The sequence below is a fragment of the Panicum virgatum genome, chromosome 2N, assembly GCF_016808335.1.
Source record: "Panicum virgatum strain AP13 chromosome 2N, P.virgatum_v5, whole genome shotgun sequence".
Lineage (NCBI taxonomy): Eukaryota > Viridiplantae > Streptophyta > Magnoliopsida > Poales > Poaceae > Panicum > Panicum virgatum.
The window spans coordinates 28,716,575-28,722,327 of NC_053146.1; the positions used below are offsets into that span (position 1 = coordinate 28,716,575).

The 5,753-nt window shown below is 46.1% G+C and overlaps 1 non-coding gene across 1 annotated transcript; it reads right to left on the reverse strand.

The window, feature by feature from the left end:
- Positions 1-468: 468 nt before the first annotated feature.
- On the reverse strand, positions 469-577 carry LOC120663076. Its single transcript, XR_005670301.1, has one exon. It is a non-coding gene; the product is annotated as a small nucleolar RNA R71 (small nucleolar RNA).
- Between the last annotated feature and the right edge of the window lie 5,176 nt (positions 578-5,753).

The window sequence follows — 5,753 nt, forward strand, 5'->3', positions numbered from 1 at the left end:
GACAATCCAGAGAGGCTCGTGAGAAGGGCACGACCTCGCGTCGTTCCTCCTCTCGCTATCCTCCCGGCACAGAAACCCATTTCGGAAGCACCACTCGTTCTTGAGGCTATGGCTGAAAAGACTCTTTGCGAGTTCTCCGTCCCCTCCACCGACAATGTGGCCCTGGCCCCAACATCAATGTCGGGGACGTGAACTTCGAGCTCAAATCAAGCCTCATCAATATGGTGCAGGCTAGCCCATTCTATGGCAAGCCGAACGAGGACGCAAATGCACATTTGCAGAATTTTCTGGACCTCTGCGACACCATTGTCATACGGGGTGTCGCCACCGACGTTGTCAATCTTCGTCTGTTTCCCTTTTCCCTCCTGGGGAAGGCGAAACAATGGTTTTACAAAGAAAAGGACATCGACACCTGGGCCAAATGCTCCAAGGCGTTCCTCGCAAAATTCTTCCCGCTGGGCAAAACAAATGCCCTGCGCGGGAGAATTTCAAGTTTCCAGCAGACAGGGATGGAATCCATCCCAGAAGCTTGGGAGAGGCTGCAGGAATACATCCTGGCCTGTCCTCATCATGGCATGGACGAGTGGCTCATCCTTCAAAGCTTCTACAACGGGTTCACAGCGACATCTCGAGCCAATATTGATGCCGCTGCTGGAGGAGCCTTCCTCGACCTGACCATAGCCAAATCCAAAGCATTGGTCTAGAAGATGGTCTCTAATCAGGGGTGGAGCGATGAACGACTCCAACCCCGCACCAAGGGCACGCATACCGTCAAGGAGACGGATATGATCGTTGCCAAACTGGACCTCCTGCTGAAGCATCTCGGCGAAAGGGCCGAATTCAAGAAGCATAGAGAAAATTATGCTCGTGCCATGGAATCGCACTTAATGTGCGAAGTCTGTGGTAATGATGGACATTCGGGGAACGATTGCCTCGAAACCCGTGAAAACTGCGCCTACCTCAACAACAACAACAACGGGTACCGTCCACAACAAGGAGGCCAGGGGTGGAACCAACCACGTCCACCTTTTCAGGGAGGTAATAACTACAATCCTTCTTATAATTCTAATTTCAATTCAAACCAACCTCCCTTGAGAGAACTTGTTCTTGGCCAAGTTAAAATCAACAAAAATATAAATAAAAAGCTTTTGGCCAATGACAAATCCCTGGAAAGTTTAAATGTCAAGCTTGAAACTTTTTCTTCAACTCTTAAAAACCAGTTAAGTTTCAACAAAATGATCGAAAACTAGCTTGCACAAATTGTTGCTTCGTTACCTGCTGTTGAGAGCGGAAAGATCCTGGGGCAACCCGAGTCTACCGTTGAAAATGCCAGCATGGTGTCTACCGGACGGGATAACTCATCCCGGAGGCCACCACGCAATAACCATGCAGGTAGGTACTATCCCCCAAGGAACGACGTTTGGGATGGCATGGTGGCAGTGGTGCAAGAGGATCCAGGGGTCCCCATGATCAGCTGCTCGATCTACATCAAACACTTCGAGCGATGCCTATGCGATCTAGGGGCAAGCATGAATATAATGCCCAAGGTAATATATGAAGCACTTGAATATCCTGCTCTTTCCTCAACAACTATGCTCGTACAGCTTGCAGATTCAACCATTCGGTATCCAGAAGGGATAGCCGAACACGTTTTCGTACGAGTACAAGACTCCTTCATCCTTGCCGACTTTGTTGTAATGGATATGGAGGGCAACCTTGGAGCCGACCTCGTACTTGGGCGACCTTTTCTAAGGTCTGCCAAGGCAAGGATCGATGTCGGAAAGGGGGAAATCTGTTTCCGTGTCGGAAGGGAGGATATGTTTTTCAGGTTCAAGAAGAAGGAAGAGCAGCGCTTCATGATCCAACAAGACAGTGAAGGGCAAGCACTCTGGGGAGCACCAGAACCCCAGCCAGAACAACGACCCTCCGCACCTAAAAGAAAGAAGAAGGAAAAAATGTATGGCGGAAGGTCGAGAGTTCGGCCTCGTCCAGTTCTCCAGGACGAGCCAACGAATGGTAAGAACGATGGAGAAAAGTCGTGCATGTCAGACTTTAAATGATGCGCCCTTGCCAAAGGTAAATTGGTATTTATCTCATATTTTGCTTTCTCCGCTTTTTAACATTTTCTTTGCACCTTATTTGTTTTTCTCCACTGCATGTTTGAAATTTTCAAAATTCTTTTCTGCATGCTAGAATTTTTTCTAGCATTTTTCCCTTTTAACAAAAAGACCAAAATTTTTTTTTGAGTATTAAAATTCTTTGGGAAAAATAATTTGGACATCTTTTCAAGCAAACTTTTGGCCGTACACCATATTTTCAAAGAACTTAACCGTTGAGGAAGCACCAGGCCGAAGGGGGGCACCGGGGGCCCACCCTGGGGCCGGCCGACCCCACAGGTCGGCCGACCCATGGCCAACGGCTCCTGGGCCCCACCTTCTCCAACGGCTCCATAGACGTTGTGGCTTACCTCTCCTCTAGTGCACACGCCATCTTCTCTTTAAATAGGGGCCGAGAGGGGTGTTGAGCTCTCTCATGCTCACACACTCACTCACACTCCCTCTCACACATTCTTGCTCGGGTTTCCATTGGATTTTGGCTCAAGTTTGGTTTCAAGAAATCTCTCTCTCTCATTACTTTGCTGCAAGATCATCTGCTCATTTGAAGGAACAACTTTCGAGTAAGAATTTTATTTTGATTCCGCTAACATAACCCGAACCGAGTTGTTCTCGTTCGTTCTTGTTCGCTCTTGTTGCAAGCATGAAGGGTGTAGATCGGAAAATTTCCGGAGCTATCAAAAAGATGACAGGGTTAAGCTCATCTCGTTCACGGGGTGGGTCGAGCTCCCGTCATTCCCCCGAACCTACACCAACGCCGACCATGATGGATTATGAGCGAGATGAACAAGAAGAACGGTTTGAGGAGCAAGCTACAGAACCGCAAGCCGAGGACATGGAGATAGATGAAGATGATGCACCATACCTCGACTTGCAAGATGACCGCAAGCGTCAAGCCTACGCCATGATCAAGAATTGAAGCTTTGGTCATACTAGAGCCTTCGATCTGGACCTTCTCGAAAAAACAGGTATGGACGTTGACTTCGCTCGTGTTTGGCATGCGGTTGGATGGGATGGTTTTGTGCCCGTTGAGGAGAATGGTTCTCGTCTCCTCACCATCCAGTTTCTTTGCACTCTTCGGGAGGTGGATGATGGTGTTTCTTTCCAAATTTTTGGAGTTGAACGCTATTTTAATTGGAGAAATTTCAGTCACCTCCTTGGTTTTAGCGCGCGCTTGCCGATTTCTCTTGCAAAAGCATGCCGCAGTTTTGATCGACATGAGTTTTGGGGTTTGATTTTGGGTCAAGTTGTTCATGGCAAGTTTGTACCTCGGTGCAATGACATTCAAAATCCGACTCTTCGTTTGATGCACAAGTGGGTGGCTATCACTCTCTTTCCAAGAGATGATCCACGACCAGTGCGCAACGATGAGTTGATGATATTATACGCCATGGTCAACAAGATTCGAATCTCCCCCGCACAAGCAATGGTTAAGCAATGGCTCACAAATTTTCGGGTGACGGGTCCTATTGAATGCACTTCTTTGGTTACCCGCATCGCATCAAACATGGGAATCTTAGATGGGAATCCCGTTCCTTTCATTGAGGAGCCCCGTGTTATGATCGATGAGGCGTACTTGGTTCAAGGCCACACGCTCAAGAAAGGCCCGGATGACTCCTTGATTTTTTTTTTGCTTGGTTATGCAAATGAAATCCCATTGCCAAATGCGGGGTATCATTTGTATAACTTCCGTTCGCTAACCATCCCTCTTGTTCCACAAGAGGAGAGCCGTAGGCATAGTATTTCTGGTCTTCTTGGCAGGGTTACAAGAAGCAGGGCCAGAAGGGAGGAGTTCATGCAGCAGCAGCCTCAGCCTCAACCACAGCAATATGAGGCTGGAGGTTCGTCATGGCAGAGTGCCAGCTCCACTGAGTGGGCACGGCAGGCCTAAGGGCACCGGTCCACCAGTTCCAGCTCCAGCGGACCCCCGCGACGTACAGCTTCATCCAGAGGGTTCGCCACTCTGACTCGGCAGTTGGGCGAGCTGAACATGCGCACCACCAACATCGACGAGTCGCTGGGCCAGCACATCGAGTCAACTCAAAACTGGCAGCGAAACACAGGCAAGAGGATCCACAACCTGGAGCAGCAACAGCAGCAATCCCAGGAGGAGTGGAGGGCCTACTACCGTTGGGCTTGGTTTAATCCCAACCAGCAGTAGTGAGCCTGAAGCTAGCTTGGGGGAGGACCCCCATGAGAGGTACCTTGTATCAAACTCTATCTTTACTGCTTTCAAAACCTTGCATGAAACCAAACAAAAATTTGCAAAATTCTGAAAATCCATAAAAATTTGCATAACTAAAATCAAATAAAAATTGACAAAACCTTTAAAAACCCAAAAATATTTACTTGCTTTCCAGTATGTGTAGTAAGCATGTGTAGTTTTTCCTTGTTGAGATGATGAATAGTTGCTCTGTTAGTTCCTTTCATATGCCTAGTTACAACCTTGTGCTCTCCCTAAGTTCTGAGTTTGGTGGCTAGATGTTCAAACCTTAAGCTTGAAACTTGTGGGTAGCAAAAAGCAAAATTCAAATCTAAGTTGTTTTGGGTTATGATATGGCTGAAAAGAGTTGCTATGATCTTATCCTAACGTGATGCTTGATATCCGGAGTATTTCTTTTCAAAAATACAAAAATAAAATAAAGTTCCTCGGTAATATGCAACTCCTATCCAGAGCCATATGAGTTACAAGTTTGAAAAGCCTTTTCTACATATGCAACTTGTCTTCTCATTGAGCTTTGTCAAATTGTTGTGACCCTTTGTGAGAATCACTTCATACGCCCATGATCAAGATCACGTACACGTCCACTCACATGCTATATTTCTACACTTGGAAGATAGCAAGTACATCCCCCATCCATCCACAAATAAATATCCAAGATGTGCCATATTTATCTCTCTCCAAAGTTATCATCATAATGTATGGGCTATACAAAACAAAAAAAAGATTCATACCCAAAGAAGGTATGCCACATGCCCACAAGGCATGTCAAAAAAAAAGAGAAAAGATGCATACCCAAAGAAGGTATGCCACACACCCACAAGGTGTGTCAAAAAAAAAGAAAGAGAGAGAGAAAAAGAAAATATAGCCCATACCAAAAACATTACAAGGGAAAGAGAATTCATTTAAAGGAGTTCTCTTCCATCATCCACCAAAAATATCCACACACATGCACATCTTGATCAAGGCTTATGACTTGTTTCTCCTTTGAATCCGGTCTTTGACTTAGCGAAATATGAGAAGCAAGTTTGCCATTATATCCTCCATACCTACAGATCCACCAAAAAGAAGTCATTAGAAGTAGGATGGAAAAAGAAAGGCGCATAAAAAGGGCTTGGTGAGGAATAAAACACATTGAGCGATCCGAGAGATCACCCGAGGAACTTACAAAATTTCTTTTCAAAAAATTATATAAAACCTTCGGATTGACAGTTGAACAAAGGAGTGGTAAGTGGTACTCTACAAGCCATTCTGACCCTCAACCGCCAAAGACGAGGATGATGCTATAAGCCCCACAGGAGTAAGGTAAAAGGTGCGAACAAGGCCAACTTATTCAGAATAAAGGTAAGAACACTTGGTTGTGCCTTGGGCATAAGTCAGGAATGCGACATTGTAGCAACTCCTGATCAACAACCTAA